This window comes from Chlorocebus sabaeus, chromosome 15 (assembly GCF_047675955.1).
Source record: "Chlorocebus sabaeus isolate Y175 chromosome 15, mChlSab1.0.hap1, whole genome shotgun sequence".
Classification (NCBI taxonomy): Eukaryota; Metazoa; Chordata; class Mammalia; order Primates; family Cercopithecidae; genus Chlorocebus; species Chlorocebus sabaeus.
Window position 1 is genome coordinate 87,504,082 of NC_132918.1, and position 27,763 is coordinate 87,531,844.

At 37.7% G+C, this 27,763-nt stretch overlaps 1 protein-coding gene and 1 pseudogene across 2 annotated transcripts in view; both read right to left on the reverse strand.

Annotated features, from left to right (window-relative positions):
- FGF12 (fibroblast growth factor 12) overlaps window positions 1-27,763 on the reverse strand; it is a 585,431-nt gene that overhangs the window by 370,370 nt on the left and 187,298 nt on the right. The window lies entirely within an intron of this gene.
- Window positions 25,070-25,162, reverse strand: LOC119626089 (small nucleolar RNA U13; annotated as a pseudogene).

The following is a 27,763-nucleotide window of genomic DNA, read 5'->3' on the forward strand; positions in this document are numbered from 1 at the left end:
CTAACTTCCAATAAATGGGATAATGCCATCCAACAATATGCCCAGCAGGAGGATCCAAAATACTGGGTGAAAAGTGCTAATGACAACTCAACAATGAGAAATGAACAGCCTCATTTAAAACTGGTCAAAAGACATTAAGAGACACCTCGCCAGAGAAAATACACAGATGGCAAGCAAGGACATGAAAAGATACTCAATATCATATGCCATCAGGGAATTGCAAATTGCGTCAATAATGAGAACTTACTCCACACCTATTAGAATGCCCAAAATCCAAAACATTGACAACACTGACAAGTATGTGGAGCACCAGGAACCTGCATTCATTGCTGGTGGGACAGCCAAATGGTGCAGCAACTTTGAAAGACAGTTTGACACTGTCTTACCAAACTAAACACTGTTACTATACAATCCAATAGCTGTGCTCGTTGATATTTACCCAAACAGGCTGAAAACTTACGTTCACAGAAAAACATGCACATGGATGTTTATGGCAACATTATTCTTCATAATTTCTAAGTCTTGCAGCAGCCGAGATGTGCTGTAGTAGGTGAATGGATAAATAAATTGTGGCACATCCAAGCAATGGAATATTATGCAGTGCTAAAAAGAAATAAGCTATTACACCACGAGAAGACCTGGAGGAAACTTAAATTCATATTATTAAGTGAAAGAAGTCAATATAAAAAGGCTATACACTATCTTATTCCAACTATATGGCATTCTAGAAAATGCTAAACTATAGTGATAGTAAAAAGACCACAGGTTTTCAGGGGTTAGGAAAGACAGAGTTTGGGCTATGTGTTTTCTTGTAGGATCGTGGAGCTATTTTTGCCTACAGTGTTTCAATTCCATATCAAGGCCACTTGATGTGATTGTTTAGCTCAGTCTCTAGGTATCTGATAATCCTTCAGGCTACCAGGCTGAGAAGCCCCTGAGTAAATAACACAGAAGAATCATGACTATACACAGAAGGAGGTTGATTTTCTGAGATAGCCCAAGTGATAACACAGGCAAGCAAGGAAGCCATTGTGTACACACACACACACACACACACACACACACACACCTGCTACTACTACTACTACTACTACTACTGTAGGGACCTACTGCCAAAAAACTGCCCTTCTGTTTCACGTTGAGGCCTAACCCAGTTTTCTCAGGAGCCTGGTTGTTAAGACAGGAATTCCTCTTCTACAACATTATAATGGTCTTTCCTGCTGAGGTGATGAGAAACCTGCAATCTTAGTAACACTGATGGATTGCTTCCACTTTTCCCCCGACCACATTTTGAGAGGAATGGGAACAGGCATTAGCTATTGTTTTAATTGCTACTCTTCTGTGAGTCTTTTTCTTTGTAAAGGTTCTATCTCTAGAGAAAGATGCACTTGCTTTACTTTCCCTTTGAACTAAATACTTAATAGTTTATCAGATTAGTACAAGTGCCATTTAACCTGAGCAATATTGTTTAGCATCTTAAACTTCATGTCTTTAATTTAATGGATGGGCTCTACATGCTTAAAACAATTTCATTTTGAGAAATGGAGAAATAAAAAGGATCATAAGGGACCCAGAATTTAGCCTTAAACAATCCATTCAACCTTGTCTAAGACTGTCTTCCATTTGATAGCTTATGCCCATCCTACTGCAGTACCAAGGACTTAGAAACTAATATGATGGATAAACTAGACAAGACATTCATATCTGATAACATAGAGGAAAAACAGGAGCAATAACATATTTTAATGATACTAAAAAGCTCAAAATAAATGATTAGTTTGTATTTTCTTAGTACCATTCATTTAATAAAACAAATGAAATATCAAAATGCTTATAATTCTGACTATTCAGCAATCTGTTAGGAGAATCTTTTAATTTATTGTAACAAATTATGTCACTTCCCTTCTGTGGGCCTCACCTCCCTCAACTGTAAAATAATGGAGAAGAAGCAGCTGGCATAAAACTCTGTTATCCATGCCGACATTGTTTAAAATATTACTTAAGTTCTCCTTAAGTTAGTTTTAAAAATTGGAGTTGTTCATTTGAGCTCTATTTTTATACATTTGCTCCATGAAAAAAAAAATTTGATATCATTACCTCAATTTGCATATGCACACTGGGCATGGCAATATTACATGAAAAATTGCTGTGAGGTCATGCTAATGGCACAGGCCATATGAAAAAAAAAATCTCTTTAAAATAGAACACAATAATAAAAAGACCTAAACTATACTAAGCATATGGTATATAATAGGCTATAATAGGTATATATATAATATATAGTTGTATAAATAATAGGTATATAATATAAAGTTCTTAGAACAGTGCCTGGCATACCACGAGAGCTCGACTAAATCTTTAGTTGCTATTAATTCATTTAATGTTTACTACAATCTATTAGGTAGGTACCATTATTATAGTAATTTACATTTATGCACTAATTCGGAAACAGCAAGGCCATATTAGTTACACAAGATCATAAGTTTAAAAGAGTCACAATTTTCTAAAAGGTAATTTGTTCCAAGAAACAGTCTCCTGATACATAACCATATATTACCTCTGTCGGTGGAAAGGGTGGGAAGGAAACTTCACTACTTGGAACTAAATACCATTTTACAAGAATTCCTCTACCGCACTAAGTAAAAATGCATATATAAATAAAAGACAAGTTTCCATAGAATCACTGTTAAACCTAGGGTATAGTCAAACATGTATTTAAAAAAAAAAAAAAAGGCTATGTCTATCATTTCCACCGTTGTAAGATAAAAATAATGAGTTTCAAAGATGGGTAGTGCCTTATTGAGACTGTTACAACTAAATCGGTGCCATACTTGCAACAAACTATGCTGTCCAATCACATAAGTTAACCCCTCTATTTGGCTCTTTCGCTATTTGCGAAACTGACTCTGCAGGTAAATTGAATATCTTTCCTAATTTGACATGAGAGACTGCCCTGTCTTCATTACATACCCTAAACAGTTTTAAAATTTTCACTCCTAAGAGACATATATCCAAGTCATAATCTATTCATATTATATTTACTGTGGACCAGGAAAAATGAAATGATAACACACATCTCTACTCGCTTCTTGAAATATGTATATCAAAACATGCAACTTTAACATAAAGACACTTCGTTTAGAATATAGTGGTAAGATGCCTTTCAGTACTTACAAATATAATGCAAAAAAGAATGTATAAATAATCTTCTGAACTACATGCAAGTAAAAATGAGATCTTGTTGCTGATTTCATTTTGAAAGTGTGTTCTGCAATTTCATAAATTAGTAGTTTTCTATTTAATTCTAATTAGTTCTTTTTAAGTAGTTTTATATTTCATTTATACTGATGAGTAACCACAAAGTCAAAGATCTAAAAGAATGAATGAAACCTACATATATTCTAATCTTTCCAAATATAATTTTCATAGCTCGAGAACAGAGTGAAAATAGGTGCCATAACCAAATGAATCAGACTCTTCAAAATAACATATGGAGTTTTAAACACGAAATCTTGTATAATGTTGTTAAATTTTTGAAAAGTAAAGTTATTTGGAATTCATGGACCAAAAACGTATATTTTTTGGCAAAAGACACTTGTTTAGATGTATTAGGGTGTCATTGTTCTCTCCCCACACCCCACTCCCAGTTTGTAAAAGGAAAATCAAAAGACACAGAAACTGAATTCGCACTTGCAAGATTAATAGACACATCACTTTAAAGATAACTTATACAAACCTTTTAAAGAACCTTAAACAATTAGAGATAGACAACGGAGGAAACGTGGTGAAACAGCACACCATTTTGCAAGATTTCAGCAGAAAGAATCACACTTATTTGATATTAGTTTGGTGGGTTTTTTTTCCCCCCACTAAGTTTTTAATGGCCTTTCTTAATATCTCAGTTCATTCAAAGGGTCTGATTTTCTTTCTTTTCCTCCCTAGAGTCTTCCCCGGGGGACCGGGTTGAAGCCCAAGGCTAACTGGGACCCTCATGCTTCAGCGCCAAGGACAGAAATCGCTCAATCTCCAGGGGAAACGTACCCCTAACCACCGCCAGATGTCTACTTTACAGACAAAGCAAGAAAAAGAAAAGATACCTGCCTTGCCAGCCATCTGTTTAAAAGTCCCCTCTCCTGTGGAACGCACGAGCAACTTTTTGGAGACACTGAATAACTCCAAGCCTCGCGCCGCCCTCACAAATGGCAAGGAGGGGGCCGCGAGAAGGTGGGAACGCAGGTCACAGCCAGCAGCGCTCGGAGAGAGACCCGCAGGTTTCAGCCCAGGCGCGCCCGGCGAAAGCTAACGCGCTCCCCCTACAACGCGTCGATGACTTCAGGGATTTAAAAGAAAAAAAAAATACCCACAGACAGAACCAGCGGAGGGGCCCCAGTCGGGAAACGCCTTCCCTCCGACACAAGCAGCGCCGAATCAAGCAGAGGAGGGCGGCGGAGAGGGCCCCGGGAGAAGGGAGGGGGGCATTCTGCAGTGTGTTGGGGCTGGGGAAAGAACATGTTCTCACCACTTGGGCTGTCGCTGGACCTCAGGCTCCTTCCACAGAGACACTGCAGCATATGCACTCCTTTCTTCAGAGAAAGCTCAAGAATCTTCATGGAGAAGCGCGTGTGTGGGGTTGGTCAACTCCCCGCCCACCTGCGCTAGTCGTCCAACCAACAGGCGGCCTGTCTTCGGCAGCCGGGTCCCGAGTCCATCGCGCGCGCCCAGGTGGAGGGGAGTTCGCACATGGAGCGGGAGGGCGCCCGGGCGCCGGCAGGGGGCGAGCCGGGACGAGGAAGTGCCGCTCCGCCGGGGGCAGCGCTCCGAGAGCCAGAGGCGCCGCCACCCCTCGGTGGGCTCGAACGCGGCCCCTTGAGACCTTCCGGAGGCGGCGGCTGGTCTGAGGACGACGCGGAGGACGTCACTGCGGGTCGGTGTTTCCTTACAAGTGCCTTCTGGACCGGGGGCCGTGGCACCTCCCCTGCTCCTGCCCTCGGCGCCGGACCCTGTGCCCTGGGAGCCTACCTCGGTGTCCCAGCCGTCCCGGGCTCCGGACGCTGAGGGCTGCGCGGCTTCGAGCCCGGAAGGCAGCGGTCCCGCGGGCTCCGCGCGGCCCAGGGCGACTCCGGCGTGGGAATCCGGCGGAAGGGAAGCACCCGCAGGGAGGGCTGGACCCCGGAGGCTGCAGAGCGTCAGAAGCGACTCTAGGGAACTAGGGGGTGGGGTAGGGAGGCGGGGACGTGGAAGAAAGAAAGCTCTTGGGTGCTGGCTATGAAAAGTCAGGTGTGCGTAGGCGTGGACAGAGTGCCGATGTGGGAGTCTGGACACCTGGGTTTTCTGGTCGGGGCTCTGTGTCCTTGGGTAAGTCACTTACCACGCTGGGCGTCTCCCCGTCAATCTGGGTGGGGAAGAGGGTGTGACATAGAGGATTGGCAGCGGCGTGCTTGTTTGTCCCCGTGCCTTTCAGGCTCTTGGAAAAGCTTAGCATAGGTGCAGTGGGAAGTGGGGCTAGAAGGGACAGAGGGAGAGGAGGCAGGTGAGGCGGGAAATCTGAAGACAAAGAGCGCTTCGCTTTGGCGCCAGTCTTCTGGCAGGCTCTGCCTCTGCCAGCCCGCCAAGATGACCAGACAGCTTCTCCATCAGTTTAAAGATCTCGACTTTCTTTTTTCCCAGCAGCCCCCTTGACTCTTTTTTTTTTTTTTTCTTTTCATGATTCCAACAATGCCCTTTTGGAAATGCAGTGAGTAAGCATGGGAAGAATGCTGTCGAAGTGACAGGAAGTCACCCTATGTGGAATCTCAGGGCAAGAGGGGACCTTAGGGGACACTTAGCAATACAGCAAGTGGTTAAGAGCACAGACACTAGAGACAAGCAGCCTAAGTTCAAATTCCTACTAGGTGTGTGACCTTGAACAAATTACTTAACCTCTCTGTCCCTCAATGTTCTCATCTTTAAAAGATAGCATCTGTCTCATACACCTCCTGAGAGTTAAGAAAACACTTGTTATAAAGTAAGTGCTAAAATAGTGTTTGCAATTCTTATTATTTAGACCCCACCTCTAGAGTTGTGAATCATTTTCACTTTCCAATGAATGCCAGCGTTCATACCAGTGAATTTCTGCTGGAATAGTCCAGCTGGCAGAGAACTCAGCAGCTCCCTAGGTAATTCATTGCACGAAAACTGTTAGGTTTTCCCTGAGGCTGAGCCAACAACTGACTTCACCTTTGTTCCACCCATTGTCTCAGGGCTGCCTAGCACTAACTGGTTAGCTCTTCCCTGCAAGGGAGTAAAAATGGTTTGCATCACACCTTTCCTCTTTCTCTTATATAGGCTAAACATTCGCGGTTCCACTGATGTTCCCTAACACTTGAAATGAGGTTTGAAGTTGCCTGGAAGAAGTCTCTTCCTGTTTCCTCTCAGAGGTGATGGAAGAAAAACCAGAACATCTGGAGGGCCGCTTGAGCTTACAGCCACCACTGGGTTCACACCCTCTTAGCTCCTCTGAAAGCTCAAGCTCCAGGAAAGGTCATTTGGGGTGATTCCACGATTCAAAAAGATATGCCTAGGCCTTTCTTTCTAGTCGCCTCTTAGTCCTGTTGTTCAGTGGTATCACAAGCTCTTTAAGCTCCAAGGTCCTTGAAGATCTTGCTAAAGACCACTGCACTGACATCACCGAAGAAGTTATGCAGCCCCAGGGCAACCTGAGCCATGGCTTCATCTTTCCTGTCTCTGAGAATTAGTGAGAAACTTGGCCCATCTGGGATTCTACCCATAGAAATTCCCCACAGAGGGAGAGACAATTAGCAAAAGGAAAACATCTAAAAATAGTCCTTTGTGCTGCAGCGGAACCCAGTTTTCCAGTAGAGCTCTCCTATTCTGGAACCCAATGCCTAGAGCTATTTCCTTACTTTGAGGAAAGTGCTATTCCTGGAAAAATAGCAAATGAACAGGACAATGCCGTGGTTCCCTCGACGGAACGTGAGCAGAGTGAACAGGTCCATGTGTGATTTTAAAACACATATAACCTCCTGACCATCAGTTTTTATATTTATCATAACCCTCTCTGCCTCCTGGCAAGGTTGTGGCAAGAGTTCAATTAGGTAAAACATGTGAAAGTGCTTTGAAGATTTTAATTATCTTTGCAAGATAAGGTGTTTTACCAACCTCCCTGCGTTCTAGGTGTTAAACTATTAAGGTCTAATACAGTGGTTCTATTATTTGATTATAGGGAGCAATTATGTGTGACTCTTCTGACTCCACAACAGGATTGTAAACGTTTAAGATGCAGAGTGGGAAAGCCAACTCAGTACAATTAATATTCAAATGGTGTACTGTATTGTTTAAGTGGCCATCACAGTGATTCTTATGACCAGAGAGGAAACAGTCCATCACAGTACATATAAAAACAAACTGAAGTATTACATTTATAGATTTTTTTGTTGTTATTGAGCTCTCAGATGAGTTCAGAGGGCATGTAACATTTTAATGCAAAATATTTTCTTACTGTATAGTATGGACATTTGATAATAGTAAGTTCATACTTTGTAAGTATAATATATATCAAAGTAAGTTTCTACTTTGTAAGTAAGTATAAAAAACTTGATCACTGGAATTGTATTACTTAGACAGTTTTTTATTTTTTAAAAAAGGTTCTTACACTTATCAGGATTTCAATGTGCATGCTTTGTAAAGCATCTCCTCATGTAATTGTCACCCGCTTCCACAATTAGGCACATAGAGTGCCGTCTTTCTGAAGTATCTTGAGCAATATATCAGAATTCGTTTTTACATGTATCATAACATCCCAAAACAAGACAAAACAAAACAAAACAAAATAGCCAGGAGCACATGAAGGGTAAAAAAGTGATGTGTTTTAGTTTGAACAAGAACATTCATCTTTTCTCTTTTCTGTTTATTATCCCATAAACCAAAATCAAAATTGTACTGGCAATAATATTTTTAATTTTATATTCAAGATATATTATTGTTTTAATACCCAAATTTTAAATTATGTTATCTGTCTCTAATTGAGATTTTTAAAGTTAGCCATTCTTTCTGTTCTCTAATTGACTTAGACATCTTGGACAAATTCTAGCAAGTGACTCACCAGTGTGGCTTCAAAATACAATAAGTTAGCACTTTTTGAGAAGGATTAGGAATTCTGGTATATAATGATGGATGAACGTGTTTGAATTCCTAGTACCCCAATTTTTTCTTTTTAAAAATAATTACTAAGAGTTTGTGGAAATTAATAATTGTGTAAGGGAGTTCTGAGATATTTAAATTGTGACTTATCTAAGATATTTTCTATTAACACTAAACATAGGCATCTGTTCACTCTTGGCATCAGCTGTGCCATTAATCTGTATTTATCTGTTTGGAAGCAAATGTTGAATTGGTAATAACATATCAAGAGTCGTGCTAGGTTGCAAAACTTTTAATGAGTATATCAATGGCAAAATATCTGTTGAACTGATATTAAATTTATTTTCACAAAGAAACCAACATATAATCTAAAAGATGAAAATCAGTATGATATCTAACATGGTATTTTTGTTCCATGTTATGCATATAGCCCATTGACTGTGAAAGGGCACAGAACCATGCCTGTACCTCTCATGTTAGCAATACTTTCAAATACAATCTTCATACTGTTTTTTAAAAAGCAAACATGTTATTTTAAAATTTCTCTTCTTCCTTCTGTTCTTTTTTATTTCGTTTTCCTTCCTCTCCCTACCACTCCTGTTCCTCTTCTTCCTCCTTCTCCTTCTCTTCCTCTTCTTCATCTTCATTATCTCCTTCTATTATTTTCCAAACTTTTTTATCTTTAAATAAGTTTCCACTTATGCAAATGTTGTAAAATAAGACTGAGCGTCCATACCTACCATTTACCCAATTTCCCTATTTTTTTTTTTTTTTTATAAAGGAAAGTGGTTTAATTGACTCACAGTTCTGCATGGCTGAGGAGCCTGCCTCAGGAAACTTACAGTCAAGGCAGAAGTAGAAGCAAACATGTCCTTCTTCATATGGTGACAGGAGAGAGAAATGCAAAATTGAAGCAGGGAAAAGCCCCTTATAAAACCATCAGATCTTGTGAGAATTCCCTCAGTATCATGAGAACAGCATGGGGGCATCCTCCTCATGATCCAATCACCTCCCATGACTTTTATAACCAGTGTACAAACCCGGAACATTTACACTAGTACCTTGTGATTAACTAAACTACAAACTTTATTCAGCTTTCACCAGTTCTCCCCCACCCTCATGTCCTTTTTCTGTACCAGATACAACTAGGACCTATATTGCATTTGATTGTCATGTCACTTGAATCTCCTTCAATCTGTGATGGTCCCTCGGTCTCCCTGTCTTTCAGTACCTTGGGACTTCTAATAAGTATTGGTCAAATATTTTGCAGAATGTCAGTTTGGGTTTGTCCAATTTTTTCTAATGATTAGTCTAAGGTTATTCATTTGGCAAGAATGCCATAGAAGAGATGTTGTATCCTTCTTAGTATATCATTATGGCAGCGGGGAGAGTACATGATGTTAGTTAGTGATATTAACCTTGATTGCCTGGTTCAGGTTATGTCTACTAGATTTCCATACTGTAAAGTTACATTTTTTTCATTTATAATTGCAATTGATAAATATATTGAGGAAAAACTTTGATGCTGTGCTAATGTCCTGTTTTTCCTCTAATTTTTATCCACTGATTTTAGCATCCACTGACAGATCTTGCTTGCAACAAGCAAGCACATTATTACTGTGCCGTTTGCCCAACAGTGACTTTTGTATTTCCTTTATTCTGTCTAAAGTAATAGGAATTCTTCTGTAACAGCTGTTACTTCTCCTGCATTTATTTATGCATTCAGTTATTTACTTACATCGGTATAGCCTCAAGGATATTTATTCTAAGGATTATAATCCAATACTATCATTATTTATTTTGTGGCTAAAATTGTTCTGGCTTTAGCCATTGGGAGATCCTTCTGATTTATTATTGTGTCCTTTTGACATACCTCCATTTTTTTAAGCAGTTCCTTAATTTTTTGGCATCACGTAATGTTTCAAGTTTATTTTGTCCCCTCTACCCTAGTCCTGGAATCAACTGATTGCCCAATGAGTCTGAGTTCTTTCTTTGGAGAACAATATATAGCAACCAAGATCTGAGTGCTAAGGGTGCTCATTTTTATTGCGGTGTTACTGCTGTCAGCAGAGAGAGTTAGGAAATCTATATACGCATACACCTACATCATATTTATTTCTACGTTTCTATCGGTTTATCTTTTTAGATAGATACAGATATATCATGTAGAGATAGAGATAGATATCATTAATACTTCGATCCTAAGTCAATACCACCAGGTTCATTTTATTTTTTGCCTTTTCCTTATTTGTAACTTCTTTCTGACAGTGAAAAACCCGACTTTCGTTATTTATAATATATTCACTTATTTATTAAATCCTACTACACTTAAGGTAGTTAGAGAATTGCTAACTGATACTCCTATGAGAAACACTTATAAGAGTGCAGTATTTAGATACACTTATTTTTGTCTTGAACTTTACAGTATCCAATCAAAATTTCATTTTCTTTTAAAAGTGACTTAGGTTGTTTCTTTACTTGCCCATCCTCCTCAGTGTGATTTGGTTATTCAATTGTAAACTTATATTCCATACACATTGATTTTGATTATTTAACTAAATTTCATTAACTTAAATTTTTTTTTTTATTTGGGTGTGTGAAACATTACTATAGTACTTACAGTCAAAGCTTTACCAAAAAGTATAGCTTGGTAATTGTTATTCCCTCATTATCCCTCCTGGCCAGTTCCTGTTCACTCTTTTTTTCCACTTATTAGTTTATCTTGCCTGTGCTTCTTTTGTACGAATGCACACACACACTTCTATGTCGTGGTCTTTTGATTGTTTCCAGTATTGTGCTATTATAAACAATGCTGCAATAAGTAACTTTATGTGCAGCATTTTCATATTGTAGAAAACACTGCTAACCAATACTCCTGTGAGAAATACACTCTGTGTGCCTCCAGGGTAGCTTCCTAGAAATGGAAATGCTGGGTTGAAAAGTATGTGTATAGATATTTATGCTAAGTATTGCTGAATTTCACTCCTGAAGGCTTGTATGAATTTAGATTCTTGCCAGCACTATATGAGTCCCTATTTTCCCACAGCCTTACCAACACAATGTATTGTCCTACTTTTTCATTTATGTCAGTTTGATTGTAATGTTCTAATTTGCATATGTCTAATTACGATTGAGTTTGAACATTTTGTCATTTGTTTGAGAACTTTTTTCTTCTCTTCGAATAGATACCTCCCGGATTTGCTGCTGCAGTTGGACATTTTCCATCTCTTCTAATAGCACTTTAACAAGTTGTCTCGAATAAACACAGAGCTCGTTGGCCATAAGAAAACTTGAAAGATGAATTATCTAATTCAAATGGAAGGAAAATGTTTTTAAATCATCGTAGTAAAATATGAGGTCAAAAAATTATTTTGAAAAATATGCAAAATATGAGACCAATCAGTTCAAGATAATAAATACTTATGAATGTCAAGGAAAAAAAGAAATCGCTCATTAGTCAAAACTCATTACTAAAAGAGGTGCACAATACGAAATGGATGTTTCCACCCTTTTCTCCTATCACCTGAACACTTCTCTGACCCTATAAATTACACACATTTCTTGAGACCTACCATAGAAACCACAGCCATCTCTCTGGTAAACTTTCCCTCCTATCTCCTCCCCCAAAGCAGTCACAGCTTCCTCGTAGTTCCCAGAGCACACTGTAGTTCCTCTATTATAGGATTTATTTTATTCAGCTTGCACATACATATTTTCCCTCCCAGGAGACTATGAGGCTTTTCGCCTCCAAATTTTGGTGTTCATGTTCATATCTTTTATGTTTGTATATGTTGGTACCCAGAATATGTAAGAAATAATTTATTTAAATATTGGTGAAATGAAAAAATGGGGACTTTTTGTGATTTTCCAATTGGGAAAAATACTTGTAATTCTATGTTACGTTTAAAAACCATTGCCCAGAAAGAATTTAGAGTAAGTCTATGAATTAGATAGAAGATATAACTTATTTTTAAACATTTGAAAAGTCATAAGATTCACACATGAGAGAAATACTAAATATATCCAAAATAAAATATTAATACCATATAAGATTTCAAGGGTAAAAATGTTTGGTAACTTAGTGTACTAGAGAAAATATAAAGGAAATGGTAAATATAAAGGAAATACATTCTTGGTAAAAGTAAGCATTAATGCCTTTATGGATAGCTATTTGTCTCTACCCTTCAAACTTTAAAAAGCCAATTTCCCCTTCGACAATTTCTTATGTAGATATTTTAGATATGGTTGTATAAGCATACAATAGTGACAACTGCACAAAGTAGTCAGTACAGCATTGTTGATAACACTATTTGATACTAGTGATACTAATCTATCAGTAGGGAACTAACTTACATTTTGGTATATTCCCATAAAGTAATGTGCTAAAATTTTTTTTTAATGTAGCCACACTATATGTATTGATATGAATAGATTTGTGAAATTTGTTACTGAATTTAATAACCATATAAAAGAATATATGTGTGTGTGTGTGTATATATATATATATAACTTGCCACAATTTGTGTAATCTAGAAAAGAAGAATGTGCATACATTCATGTTTATAAACTCATGGACTCTTTCTGAAAAGGTACATAAGAAATTGGCATCAGTTGTAGTCTCAGGGAGAAAGATTAGGTAGCAGAACAGAACAGAGACAGGGAGACTGACTTTTGACTGCATTCCATTTTATAATTTAAAAGTGCACCATATGCATATTATTTCTTCAAAATAAATAACGTATAACAACAAAAATCAATTATAGGAATTTTGCTTTGATTTTTAAAACGTATTTATTACTAAGCTTAATTAAAATACAAAAATCCGGAATGTGAAGGAGACACACAGGGACTAGAAATGTTATTTCTAAGTTGCAACGGGATATGGTCTTGATGCCTGAGAATCAGAAGACCTAAGTGAGAGAATCAAAACCTCAGCACCTAACAGGAGAATGTTGGTACCAAAAGGAGTTCAAGTTTCGATAGACGAAGGGATGCATGAGTAAATGATAAGAAATTTCCAAACTGCCATAAATCTGAGCTGCTACTCTTATTTTATTTTTAAGTTATATATTCGTTTTTAAATGGGAAGTCTTACATTTAGGTGACATTGGGAAAAATAGTTACTTCCATGTGATTGATAGAAACCGTGTTTGATTCCCACATGCCCTTCTGGAATTTCAACAATCTTGAGTATTAAAGACACCAAAACAGTAATAAAGAGCCCGACCCAAGTCTGATAATAAAGATTCACTCAACCTCTTTTAGCTTTCATATTATCCAAGCTCTCCGAACAAAACTGTCATCAAATTTTATAAAATACTATTAAGTCCACCTGTTAAATGAATTTAAAAATACTCATTTCTATTCACCGCACATTTAGCAAGTGCATATTTTGTTTAAATATAACCCTGCCCTCAGTGGACTCACTATCTCATAGAGATGGAAAGAATATATAGCTATACAAACAATGCACAGAGAAATGTGAAGCCTGTAGCAATAGCACAGATGAGAAGAGCAATTCTGATTGCCTAGGAGGGATGCAAACCATGTAAAACCACAGAGTAGTATCATGACATTTGTAAAGAAGAGGTTCTTCCAAATTGCAGATAGGAGAAGGAAATGTATTTGTGGAATGACTTCATTTGGGGTTTTAGGGAATAAAATTTTAACGTAAGTCAACCCATGGTAGACGTTTATTTTCTAACTCCATCCTTTAACAGAAAAAAAAAAAAGGAACATTGACTTCTTCAAAAGTCACCTGGCCCCCAGCAGCAGGGCTGCAACTAAGTGGCTCAGAACCCCTGCCCCCTTCCTAGTGCAATATTCTTTAAAAGACGCTATGATGCTGCCCTTGATTTTGATAGCATCAGAATCAAACTTACTTGATAATATGCATAGAAATGATTTCAGGACATTTTTCTTTTCCCTGGAAATTGAATTTTCTCTGTAAATTGTCTGCTTTCTAGAAGCAGAAGGTAATCATTCATTTAAAGATCTGATCAGTAAAAATAAGCATTGCCTTTACGGTAAACTATGAGGTTTCTATTAGTGTTAACTTTCAGAAAAGGGCATAGGAAAGAGTCTAACCTTATGACTTTGGCTAACTTTCCTGATGGCAAGCTTTTAACTGTCCTAATACAAGTGGTTGTGGGGCAATGGTTAGAGTAGGAAAAGGAGGAGAAAAAGGGTTAACTGGAGAAGTTCATTAAGATCCATATTGAAGGTTTGTTGGACATGCAGTAATTTGGAGAATGAATATTTTAGCCCCTTTAAGGTGATGGTTATGCACACAAATATATTCACAAGTATACATATGTATATATCTTTGTGCCTGCGCATAACACAGGTTAAGCCCAAAGTTGCCACTCTCACATACCAGGCAAGAGCCACATGTGGAATTTTGAAATCTCCTTTGTGCATTATTTTTCTATCCTCTTTCTTCCCTTCCACAAACATACAAACATCTTAAAGAAGAGGCAATATGTACTACCTTCACTTCAGTATTTTTCTTTCTTAAACCCACTGAGTGCTGCCACTTGCTTGCACAATCACCAAAGTTCTTTTTATAAAATCACCATAATCAATGCTATTCCAGATACAATGGGCACATTTTGTCCTAATGCTACAAATATGCAATAATTATATGTGTTAAAATTATTGATCATTCTGTTTCAAGAAACTCTTCCTCATCTTCAGAAACACCATTTTTCTCTTGGTCTTCCTTCTACTTCTCTATTAACATCATAGTTCTCTTTCTGCCATCCTCTAAGTGTTACTATTTGCCAAGCTTCAGTCTCTTCTCCATTTTTACTGTTACTGGACATCTTCTTACACATTAAAATTCTTGCACTGTTGATAACTCCTGGATCTGTGTCTGCTGACAAGATACCTACATAGGTTTAATCATCCATTTCCAAGTTTCCCTGGAAATCTCTACTAAAGGATCCACAGGTATTTAAAAAAAAAAAAAAAAAAAAACCATAACTACAACTGGACACATTTCTTTCCCTCTAAACTTCTTGAACTCCATATTTTAATGAACAACTACATCTAATTATCCAGTTTCCAAATTCAAAGTCTTGTGAGCCATCCTAAACTGTGCTTGCTAACTTATCTCTGATCAGAGTATTATAGATACTATTTGTTTAACTTCTCTAACATCCATCACTTTATTCCTTCAGGCCCTGATCACGTCTTGCCTAATTACTACAACATATTTACAAAAATATCCCAACTGCCTTAAATTTGGCCTCCATACTGCCAAAATAATCACCTCAAAACTCAAGTCCCTAAAGAATGTGGCTCTTCAGAAACTTTTCATAGTATTGAAGATTAAGTCGACAATTTAAGTTTGGTACATAAAACCTACGATGATTTGCTTGTCTTCTTTTATCTCTGTACATGAACTTAACTCAGTCCATGTCCTTGAGTCTCATTGTTTTTTTCTCTTCTTTTTTTTTTTTTTTTTTTTTTTTTGAGTCAGAGACTCGCTCTGTCGTCAGGTTGGAGTTCAGTGGCACCGTCTTGGCTCACTGCAACCTCCGCCTCCCAGGTCCAAATGATGCTCCTGCCTCAGCCTCCTGAGTAGCTGGGACTAGAGGTGTGCACCACCATGCCCAGTTAATTTTTGTATTTTTAGTAGAGATGGGTTTCACCATGTTGGCCAGGATGGTCTTGATCTCTTGACTTTGTGATATGCCTGCCACAGCCTCCCAAAGTGCTGGAATTACAGGCGTGAGCCACCATGCGTTGCCTGAGTTGCACTGTTTCGTGTTTGTGTCTACATGTTTTTGCACATGATATTTCACTTGCTTAGACTATCCTGCTTTCTTTCTTCTTCTAGTGAGTTCATACCCACCCTTCAAAACTTGGATTCATTATCACCTCTGTCAACAAACCTTTCCTGGCTGGATTAGGTGCCATTCTTTGGAGCTTAACTGCACATATTTCTTAGCATAGAACTTTCACACAATAATCTCTGATTTCCAAAAAGCCAAAGTACTTATTGAAAATTTAGCCAAATAGTCATGCAAACTAATATATTATTACAACTGTAACAGCTGCACAAAAGAAGTACATGATTTTACAGTGTCTAAAGAGGTGGTAGAAGTGTTGATTTAGCCACAGAGGAATCAGGAAACACTGAGGCACTTATCACATCATAGCTTGTGTCACAGTTAGGCACATGTTTATATACAGTTCCTCATCTCAAGCTTATACACACAGACACACAGACACACACACACACGTCACTTTTGTTCCCTTTCATGGCAAGTCATAAAAGTCATTCATCATGAAATATTACTATTTCTGCCTTTCCCCATATACAGATGCTACTCAAAACATGGGAAATGGTCAATAAATATCTGCTGAATTAAACTGAAAACTTTACCCAGAGTTGCAGAATTGTTATATGATTCTGTTTCTTTACAGTTAACCATATGGTTCGACTGAAGATAAAGCCTTAATCAAATTTATTATAACCTTACATTTCAGTTACAACAAAAGCAGCATGCGTCATGCCTTCTGTCTTTCCTAAAAATCAATGACACACCTACCACATGGTTTCAAGTATGGTAAAAATAAAGGAGGTCTTGAAAAAATCCAAAAGAAATGCAAACCAGGAGAAAAGGAGCCTTTGGAGCCCTTAAATTGGTGCTATGACTTGAATGTGTCCTCAACATTTCATGTGTTCAAAACTCAATCCCCAAACATATAGTGATAAAATTTGGAGGTGGGGCCTTTGGGAGGTAATTAGGATTAGATAACATCATCAGAGTGGGACCCTCACAATGGGACTGGTGGCTTTACAAGAGGAAGAGAAACCTGAGCTAGCACACACTTGCCTTCTGCTATGATATGACACAGCAAAAAGGCCCTCACCAGATGCTAGCAGCCTTCCCTGCTTCCAGGACTGTGAAAATTAAATGTATTCTTCTTTGTAAATTACACAGTCTGTGGTATTCTGTTATAACAACAGAAATAAACTAAGACGATGACTGGTTTAGGATAAAGATCCTGAAAGACCAACAGAAAAAGACCTGGGAGAAGGGGTTCATGGTATTAGTCTGAAAGGTTGTATACTTCCAGTTTTGCCATTGTTTCCATTTGTAGTGTTATAGGTTAATTAACAAATAATGAAAAATGGAAGGATCAGAATGATCTGTTTTCTATGGTCTTATGCAAGTGTGCATTGTAAGCATTCAATATGTAGATATGAAAATCACCGCAATAATCCTTCTAGAAGCCAGCACTAGATAACCATCTGCAGCATCCTGGGCTTATGTAAATAATCCGTTTAGACTGAACTGTTATTTTCATTTTTTTTATTTGTACATATTTATGGGTGTATTAGTCCATTTTCATGCTGCTGATAAAGACATATCAGAGACTGAGCAATTTAAAAAAGAAAGAGGTTTAATGGACTTATAGTTCCACATGGCTGGGGAGGCCTCACAATCATGGTGGAAGGTGAAAGGCATGTCTCACATGGCAGCAGACAAGAGTAGAGAGCTTATGCAGGGAAACTCCCATTATATAATCATCAGATCTGGTGATTCTCATATATTAATTATATGAGAATAGCACAGGAATTATTCAACTACCTCCCATTATTCAACTACCTCCCACTGGGTCCCTCCCACAACATGTGGGAATTCAAGATGAGATTTGGGTGGGGACACAGGCAAACCATACCATTCCACCCCTGGCCCCTCCCAAATCTCATATCCTCACATTTCAAAGCCAATCAAGCCTTCCCAATAGTCCCCCAAAGTTTTAACTCATTTCAGCATTAACTCAAACGTCCACAGTCCAAAGCCTTATCTGAGACAAGACAAGTCCCTTCTGCCTATGAGTCTGTAAAATAAAACCAAGTTTGTTACTTCCAAGATACAATGGGGGTTCAGGCAGTGGAAGAAATTGGCCCAAACAAAGGGGTACAGGCCCCATGCAAGTCCGAAATCCAGTGGAGTAGTCAAATCTCAAAGCTCCAAAATGATCTCCTTTGACTCCATGCCTCATGTCTAGGTCACACTGATGCAAGAGGTGGGTTCCCATGCTCTTGGGCAGCTCGGCACCTGTGGCTTTGCAGGGTACAGCCTCTCTCTCAGTTGCTTTCATGGGCTGGTGTTGTGTGTCTGCAGCTTTTCCAGGTACATGGTGCAACCTGTCAGTGGATCTACCATTCTAGGGTCTGGGGGATGGTGGTCCTCCCAGCTCCACTAGACAGTGCCCCAGTAGGGACCCTGTATGGGGGCTCCAACCCCACATTTCCCTTCCGCACTGCCCTAGCAGAGGTTCTCTGAGAGGCCTACCCCTGCAGCAAAAGTCTGCCTGGACATCTAGGCATTTCCTTACATCCTTTGAAATCTAGGTGGTGTTTCCCAAACCCCAAATCTTGACTTCTTTGCACTGGCAGGCTCAACACCACATTGAAGCTACCAAGGCTTGAGTCTTGCACACTCTGAAGTCATGGCCAAAGCTGTACATTGGCCCTTTCAGACTCAGCTGGAGCAGCTGAGACACAGGACACCAAGTTCCTAGGCTGCATATCGCATGGGGACCCCGGGCCCCATGGGCCTCACAAAACCATGTTTTCCTCCTAGTCCTCTAGGCCTGACATGGGAAGGGGTGCCATGAAGACCTCTGATATTCCCTGGAGACATTTTTTCCATTGTCTTGGGGAACAGTATTCAGCTACTCATTACTCATGCAAATGTATGTAGTTGGCTGGAATTTCTCCTCAGAAAATGGGATTTTCTTTTCTATCGCATTGTCAGGCTGCAAACTTTCCCAACTTTTATGCTCTCTTTCAGTTATAAAACTGAATGCCTTTGACGGCACCCAAGTCACATCTTGAATGCTTTGCTGCTTAGAAATTTCTTCTGCCAGATACCCTAAATCATCTCTCTAAAGTTCAAAGTTCCACAAACCTCTAGGGCAGAGGCAAAATGCCACCAGTCTCTTTGCTAACACATAACAAGAGTCACCTTTGCTCCAGTTCCTCACAAGTTCCCCATCTCCATCTGGGACCACCTCAGCCTGGATTTCATTGTCCATATCATGACCAGCATTTTGATCAAAGCCATTTGACAAGTCTCTAGGGAGTTCCAAACTGTCCCACATTTTCCTGTCTTCTTTTGAGCCCTCCAAACTGTTTCAACCTCTGCCTGTTACCCAGTTCCAAAGTTACTTCCACATTTTTAGGTATCTTTTCAGCAGCACCCCACTCTACTGGTATCAATTTACTGTATTAGTCCATTTTTATGCTGCTGATAAAGACATACTGGAGACTAGGCAATTTACAAAAGAAAGAGGTTTAATGGACTTACAGTTCCACCTGGCTGGGGAGACATCACAATCAAGGCAGAAGGTGAAAGGCACATCTCACATGGTGGCAGACAAGGGAAGAGAGCTTGTGCAGGGAAACTCCCACTTATATCATCATCAGATCTTATGAGATTTATTCAGCACGGGAAACAGAACAGCACAGGAAAACCCACCCCCATAATTCAACTACCTCCCATGGGGTTTCTCCCACAACATGTGGGAATTCAAGATGAGATTTGGGTGGGGACACAGCCAAACCATATCAGTGAGGTGAATGAGAAATGTTATACATATCTAATGCGTAGCAATTAAGGGAAGGTATCCAAAGTGTCCATCACCTGAGGATAATACATTTTTATCTAGTATGGTCATCCTATTCTGCTACCAACCATTACATTTATTCCTCTTATTGGATTGTATGTTTGTACCCTTAACCCACTTCTGTTCATCCTCCTCTCTCCCTCCTGTTTTTTTTTTTTTTTTTTAAATTTTGACATCTACATTCTCTTTTGATCCACTTTCTGTCACTTGGTGGAGCTTAGTGTTTAGAGCATGAGCTTTGAAATCAAACTGGACCTAGGATTACTTCTCAACTCTTACACTTACTGGGTGAGATGACTGCTCCATCTTTCAGTGGTTATCATGTGTACAATAGAGTGAGTATTCATACTTCCTTAGAATTGTTGTCAGAATTAATTGAGATAGACCATCTTAATATGTTGCCTGCCAGATCGTAGGTGCTTAATAAATTGTGGTAATGATATGGTGGAGAAGTTTATTGACATTTATGACTTTTGGGAAACTCTACCAGTAATAATCCTTTTCATCCTTTCATCCTTGAAGATTTATTCAACAACAGCAATATCGCTCATTTGTTATTTGAGATTATTTTAATAATTTCTCTTCTATAGCTATAAAATATTTAAGAATTGTCTTTGTTTGAAGGAAAAATCTAAGAAAATTGGATTTTTAGTAGAAAACTTTTGAAGGATTTTACTTCATCAAAATTCTATAAGAAGTGAATGCTAATGGGGATGGGGTTTTTTCCCAGGGTGATGAAAGTGTTCTGAAATTAGAGAGTGGTGATGGTTGCATAGCCTTGTACATATACTAAGAACCACTGAAATGTACACATTAAAAGGGTAAATTTTGTGGTATCTGAATTGTATTTTAATATACATATATATATATATATATATATATGTTTTTTAGATGGAGTCTTGCTCTGTGGCCCAGGCTGGAGTGCAGTGGCATGATCCCACATTCACGCCATTCTCCTGCCTCAGCCTCCTGAGTAGCCGGGACTACAGGCGCCCGCCACCACGCCCAGCTAATTTTTTTGTATTTTAGTAGAGACAGGGTTTCACTGTGTTAGCCAGGATGGTCTCCATCTCCTGACCTAGTGATCCACCCGCCTCAGCCTCCCAAAGTGCTGGGATTACAGGCGTGAGCCACTGCACCCGGCCTTTTTTTTTTCTTTTTAGATAGAGTCTTGCTCTGTCACCCAAGCTGGAGTGCAAAAGAGTGATCTCAGCTCACTGCAACCTCCACCTCCCGGGTTTGAGCAATTCTCCTGCCTCAGCTTCCGGCGTAGCTGTGATTACAGGTATGTGCCACCATGCCCATCTAATTTTTTTATTTTTAGTAGAGACAGTTTTCACCATGTTGGCCAGGCTGGTCTCAAACTGATCTCAGGTGATCCACCTGCCTCAAAGAACTGGGATTACAGGAGTGAGACACCATACCTGGCCCTGCAGTTTAATGTTTTAAAACTATCAGAAAAATATTAGACAGCAAGATAGTTTACAGCTACACACGTTATTAGAGCGGTGATTTTTTTTTTCTTTCCTGTTTTCATTTCAGTTGTCCACTCCACGTTGTAGATACTATGATCAGTTTGGTTGTCAGACTCTTAGATGACATCATAAGAAAGACTTGAGAGCTACACATTGCTGAGTTCAAGTCCCAGCTGTGTGTTCATGGACACATTTCTTAATTTTAATCTCATTTTCCCCATTTGCAACACAAGGTTAATAATCTGCCTTGAGGTTTGTTGTGGCAAAAGGAAAAAAGAAAGAAAAGGAAATGCTTAACATAGAGGTTAGCACTTAGCAGACTCCCCATTTACAGATGATCTTTAAAAGGACTAGTACATTCTGAAAAAGAGGTTTGGATATTTTTTCTTTTTTCTTTTTTTCTGGTCAGAACCTTTTATGAAACATCTATTGGTCATCCCTATTTTTAAAATTTATAATTATTTAAAAGCAAATGAAAATACTTTTCTTAAAGGTGAAATTTAAAACTTAAAGTTATTAACAACATTTTGGGTTGTTATATTTTGAAAGGAAGGTATGTGAAGATAAAATTTGGAAAATCAACCCCCTCCTTTAATTTTCTACCACATGCTTGATGCTGTCACTGACACCTCGAGCTGAGGAATATAAGGAGCTTTTGCTCAGGAGGTGTTAGTCTGATGGCAGCTTGTTTGGATAGTGCTTTTTGTTTGTTTGTTGCTTTTAGTCCATGGTCTTACCTAGACACTCAGCATTAGACCTACATTCTGGATTAGCATATACTAAAATCATTCCTTTGCCATTCTTTTAGTTTTCATAAGTTTGATGAGCAAAAAGCCAACATTGAAGGTGAGAAAACAGTCTGCCTTATTATTTCATTTATATATTGAAATAAATATATATATATATATGGGGAAAATATTGAAAGCATATACACAAAAAATATAACTGTAGTTATTTCTCAGTGACCATTTTGGTGGTGGTTGTCAATTGTGGGGAAGCTGGGAGAATAGCTGCTCAGAGCATGCATTCTGGAATTGAATTTCCTGGGCTTGACTTCTGCTCTACCACTTACTGCCATATAACTTTGTGCCACTCACTTAACCTCTCTAGTCATCAGTTTCTATTTATATAAAATGTGAATAATATTATATAACAGGGTAAAGCTTAACTGAGATAATGTATGTAAAATGTAAGGTACAATGACAATAGGACCTCAAAAAAAGTAAATAGATATCAATATCAATTCTTATTACTGCATTTCTATATTGTCATATTTTCCAAAAGTATTATTGAATACTTTTTAAATCAAATAAATATTGTTTTAAAAAATCAGCATCTTATCCTTATAAGTGATTTTTTAAAAATCACTTATAAAGTGATAAAAATCACTAAGAACATCAAATAGTCAGAATATGATTGTTGAGATTACAGCATCAAAAAATACTTCTATGACCTAATACATGTTCTTCATCGTTGGGCTCTAGTGAGAGCTGTATAATGTTTATAAAAATTATTATTATTCTCTGTTCTTCTGAAGTCAAATGCAGAATTTTTCTGGAAAACCATAAGCTGGGAATTACATGGAACTTTCTGATTTTCTTTGCAAAGACTTTCAATGATTGGAATTCCACTTCTAGGAAGTAGGTTAAGCAATTTTGCTAAGGCAGATACCAAATACTCTTCTTGAAAAATATACCAATTCCAAGTTTTATTATATAAGCCCACATGTGCTTCCAGCCCATGTATTGGTACATTTCAACATTTATTGAATAGGGTGTCCTTTCCCCAATTTATGTTTTTGTATGCTTTCTTGAAGATCAATTAGTTGTCAGTATTTGGTCTATTTCTGGGTTCACTATTCTGTTCCATTGGTCCACATGCCTATTTTTATACCAGTACCATATTGTTTTGATAACTATAGTCTTGTAGTATAATTTGAAGTTGGGTAAGGTGATGCCTCCAGATTTGTTCTTTTTGCTTAGTATTTCTTTGGTGTGTGGGCTCTTTTTTGGTTCCATATGAATTTTAGGATTTTTTTTTCTAGCTCTGTGAAGAACACTAATGACATTTTGATGGGGATTGCACTGAATCTGTACATTGCTTTGGACAGTATGGTCATTTTCACTATACTGATTCCTTCCATTTATGAGCATGGGCTGTCTTTCCATTTCTTTGTGTCATCTATGATTTCTTTCAGCATTGTTTTGTAGTTTCCTTGTAGAGATCTTTCACCTCCTTAAGTATATTACTAAGTATTTTTTAATTTTATTTTTTGTAGCTGTTTTAAAAGCAATTGAGTTATTGATTTGATTCTCAGCTTGGTCGTTGTTGGAGTATAGCAGTTCTACTATTTGTGAACATTGATTTTATACCAAACTTCTGATGCTTGTTTTTAAAGGCAGAGTTTAAAGACTCACTATGAGTGACACACACACTGTATACACAACAATGACAATAACATTTTTAATTTCTCAATTAATTTTCTTAACCAAATCAGAAACAAATTTTCTGGAATTTGCCTTCAGGTATTTTTAGCACGGAAAATGACCAAATATGAAATAAATTACTATTTCTTATGGTTTTTGCTTGTTCATTTTTTCTTCTATGAAACAATTCTTGTATTTTTAATGCACAGTCATTTGGGGACATCAAACTCTGACCATATTTATGTGGCATGACACTTAGCAAGCTGTAGACATTATCTGAAATTGTTTTCTCTAACCTTGTTTCTCCTACACACCATCACAAGTAAACAAATGGTGGATGTAAATATCTACTTTCAAAAGGCATTTCATCTGACACCATCTTACTCAGAGTTTTTGTAATTGCATGGAGAAAAAATTTAAAATAGCATGTGCTCAGGGACTCAAACCAATTTTGATTAAAAATGGTTGAATATTTCACTTCTTCTTCAAAAGTATATTTTGAAGTATATGGTTCCTTGTAGCCTAAAGTCAAATTACCACAATCTGTAACTTGGTGTGTTCAAGAACTGGCACAATCTTCACCTAGCTTTCTGGACATAGTTTATACAATATCACTTCCCCCATAATTACTTCAAGTCTACAATCCCTTACCAGAAACAGCTGAGGCTGAGTGTGTTTTGTAATTCAAGTTTTTGGAGGAACAAGGTGGTATTTTTTTTAAAGTAATACAGTTAATGTATAAAATACTAGCAAAAGCCATATATGTTGGGGCTGCACCTATAATGAAATACATTGATATTTCTGCAGTAAAATCTATAAATATTCTCATAAGTGGGATAAATAAAGACTATAAATGGCCTCCTGTCAATTCAGGTCAGTCTGTACCTTAAGGAAAAACAACAACACACACAATGGTTTTCAGAGCTTCTTGAATTTAGAAATCAAAGACAGTAAAATATAAGCCTGCACTTGCTTTACTTGGACATAGACTTTGGAACTTTTAGCCTTTGTTCATCTTCTTTCCTCAGCCAAAAATGTCCTTTGTATCTCTTCTAGTTTATTAAAGTTTACCATGGGCCAGTCCAAACATCAACTCTTCCATAAAGCCTGAAGTCAGAAGCACCCCAATTTCTTCTGTTGTCTGCAGGCATATCTTTCTTCACAGGCTAGAAAGTCCGTAGGGAATAGTTCTGTGTCTGATTTGATTACATACTGTGATTCCTGGCAATGTATTTTTCCTCAAAAGAATATAAAAATTGGATGAAGCAAGACTGCTTGAAAACATAAATGTTGACAAAACAAACCCAAAGCATTCAGTGTCCTATCTATTCCTATTTTATCACTGTGAATTTTTATAAGACGACTTTTTTTTTTTCATATAAGATGGGTAATGTGCTGATGTCTTGACAAGGCATATCTCACACATGCACGTGAACACCCAATCATCATGCTTATGAACTACAAAAGGATCAGGTTTGGTTTTTTTAAAAAACTAATTTCACTCAGAATTTATTTTTTCTGGTCAAATATTTTCTAGTGATTCTAAGAAAAAACTATAAGCAGTATAGTTGCTAGCTTTCTGTTACAGTTCAACACACTGAGTAAACTTCAAAGAAGCCAGGTTTAGGTTACTGTAGTGCTCAGGAAATGTGAGTTTTTAAAAAATTAACTTACTCATATATTACACTTCTGATTTTTTCTAATCATTTAATCATATTTCTATCACTTCCAGAAGCAAAACCAGATTGTAAGTTCTTTATTTTTACTTTTGTTTTTTTAGATGGAGTCTTACTCTGTCACCCAGGATGGAGTATAGTGGTGTAATCTTACCTCACTGCAACCTCTGCCTCCTGGGTTCAAGCGATTCTCATGTCTCAGCCTCCCAAGTAGCTGGGACTACAGGTGCATGCCACCACACCTGACTAATTTTTGTATTTTTGGAAATGATGGGGTTTCGTGATGTTGGCCAGACTGGTACTGAACTCCTGACCTCAACAGATCTCCCCGCCTTGGCCTCCCAAAGTGCTGGGATCACAGGCATGAGCCACCATGTTCTTTAGTCTATTAAAAATGTATCTTTTTATTTGAAGTTCTTTGCAGTGCTCTTTGTAGACAATTAAGAGTGGCTGATAATTCATATATGACTAAATAATATTAATTTTGAATAAAATCATTTTAAAATATCTATTTTAGAACTATTTAATATTAATAAGATAACTATTTTTCTAATATTGGAGATCTGGGGACATTCCTCCAAATAGAAATACCACCTTACTATTGTAAGTTTCAGTGGATACTTTGATTTTAAGTCTTTTACCTTACACAATTTATGATCTTATATTTTATTTCTACAATTAGTAGACTATCATATGAAGTGATATTCCTGACTCCTTTTGTAATAAAATCATTATTAGGATATGCTATAAAATGAAACAAGAAATGAATAAAATGCTCCCTATAGGTAAAAGCAGAAATAGTATATAAGGTGTGTTTTGGCTATGGCAGGGAATTTTTCATATTTGGTACTAGCCTCCATATGAAGTAGCTATCCTAATATACAGTACCGTATAACATCTTTTTAGTCATTCATTCACCCAGTCTTTCATCCATATATCCATAGGGAAAAAATTCTACTCAAAATTAAAACTCCCTTCTTGGGAAGACAGTTCAATTAAGGGAGAACAGGTCTTCTTTCTTCAGCAAAGCATCTTGGTAGATCAAAACATGCACAGAGGAGTCAGAGAAATTTGGGAGTAAGACTGAAGGAAATGGAATTCATCTACAGAACAATGTGAGAAGAATTTGGAGCTCCTGGGAGCCATCTGGAAGGGACTAAGGAAAACCAAAACCATGGTAAGAGGCTGGAGTCTGAGGTATAGAAATGGCCAAGAGATTTTTTAGAGAACAAGGATAGCTGTACAGTCTCTAAAATGAAATAATTGGATAGAAGCAGAATTAAGAGCTAGAGGAGATCACGAAAATATAAACTCACACTGAAAATTTGCATACAACTTAGTGGTGGTTGGGGTGGGCAGTACTGAGCTCTAAAATTCATAGAATGGAGCTCAAACCAATCTTAGCAAGGTCTTAATTGGTACAATGAATTTAGCTATATCTGAGATACAAAAACATACACACGCACGTATTCATATGAAGCAAGTGTTCTAGAGCTCATTTATTCAATAACCCCAAACATCTGCCACATAGATACAAACCTGAAAGAAGATGCAAAGAAGGGACAAAAGAAAGACATCTAACCACCCACAAATGCTGTCATAAAATTGCAGCAATAAATTTTACATAGCTTGTAGGGTTTCATTGTGTCCTAACACAATATGTATTTATATTTTTAAAAATTCTACTTACCTTTTTACATACTACTCTACAAGGCTATTTCACCACACTCAACAGTCTAGAACTACAACCCACACACCAAATCCAGCAAACTGCCTGTTTTTGAAAATAAAGTTTCATTGGAACACAGCCATAACCATTTGTTTCTGTGTTGTCTATGACTGTTTCAGGCTACAACCTCAGAGTCGAGTGATTGTGAGGTCCATAAAGCCTAAAATATTTACTATCTGGCTCTTAGCAGAAAAGGACTGCTAACCTCTTACCACGAAGCAAAAGTTGAAATAGACAGATTTAAAAACATATGGTGAGAAATAACTATTTTATGGCAAAAAAGTAAGCAAACAACAAACCAACAAATATCCTGCCCTCCAAAGTCACAATACATGGTGCCATCATGTGTGAAGACAAATAACACCAGACAGCCTAACAAGTTGTTAACAAGTCTCCGAAAGTGTATTTCACAGGGCAATACAATTGTTAAAATTCATAATAATGATCTTGAGACATCAACAAAAATTGTAAAATTTGTGGAGAATTTTCTAAGACATTTGAAAAAATATATAAAAAATAAGATTTTTGCTTTTGATATTTTGTTAACTTTTAGTTTTTGTGGGTACATACTGGGTGTATTTATGGGGTACATAAGATATTTTGATACAGGCATATAATGCATAATAATCACATCAGGGTAAATGGGGTATTCATCACCTCAGGCAT